General features: G+C 37.9%; 1 protein-coding gene across 3 annotated transcripts in view; it reads left to right on the top strand.

Moving 5' to 3' along the window:
- LOC116705917 (inositol-trisphosphate 3-kinase B) overlaps positions 1-742 on the top strand; it is a 29,393-nt gene that overhangs the window by 24,751 nt on the left and 3,900 nt on the right. The window lies entirely within an intron of this gene.

Here is a 742-nt window from a genome sequence, read left to right as displayed (position 1 = left end):
AGAGAGAGAGAGAGAGAGAGAGAGAGAGACCTAGCTGTACTCAGACCTGCACCATAAAGGGAAAATAGTTTTGTCTCCAAATAATATCTTGTTGCCTGGCAGCCAGCAGAATAAGAAACATTCATTTATTCTCTAACTTCTGGTACTGATTCTATCTACTGTACTATTGTTACCACTGTATATGTGCTACTGATACTAATGCTATGAATCCAGTACTAATACTACTATTGTCCCACTACTATCTCTACTAGTGCTTCCACTTTGCTATCCCCAACGGTGGAGAGTAAGGTTTCTATGATTTTCTGTGTTGTTATGAATGTTGTAATAGTTTTCTTGAATAGTTCTTTTTCGTGAGAGTGGATATTTTGACTCAACATTTCACAAGAAAGTAACAAAAAGCTTGTTACCAGAGATAGAACTGTGCATTGATTCGTTGTTGACTTCAGAACTGCAGGTCACCCGATGCTCTCAGGCCCATATACAACAGCTGTAAAGGCTGAAACAATAACACAATCAGCTGATCAACAGAAAATCAATGGCCAACTAATTTGATTATCGATTAATTGTTACAGTCAATTTTTAAACTAAATATTTTAAAGGTCCCATGGTGCTTTTTGGATGCTTTTATATATACCGTATACCCCTAATACCATATCTGAAGTCTCTTTCCTGAAATTCAGCCTTGGGCGGACAAAGCAGAGAAAGAGGAGGTAACCTTATGACCTCATAAGGGGCAAGATTC

This window comes from Etheostoma spectabile, chromosome 18 (genome assembly GCF_008692095.1).
Source record: "Etheostoma spectabile isolate EspeVRDwgs_2016 chromosome 18, UIUC_Espe_1.0, whole genome shotgun sequence".
Taxonomy (NCBI): domain Eukaryota; kingdom Metazoa; phylum Chordata; class Actinopteri; order Perciformes; family Percidae; genus Etheostoma; species Etheostoma spectabile.
The sequence above is the reverse complement of the archived record's forward strand: the minus strand, read 5'-3'. Positions and strand labels throughout refer to the sequence as shown.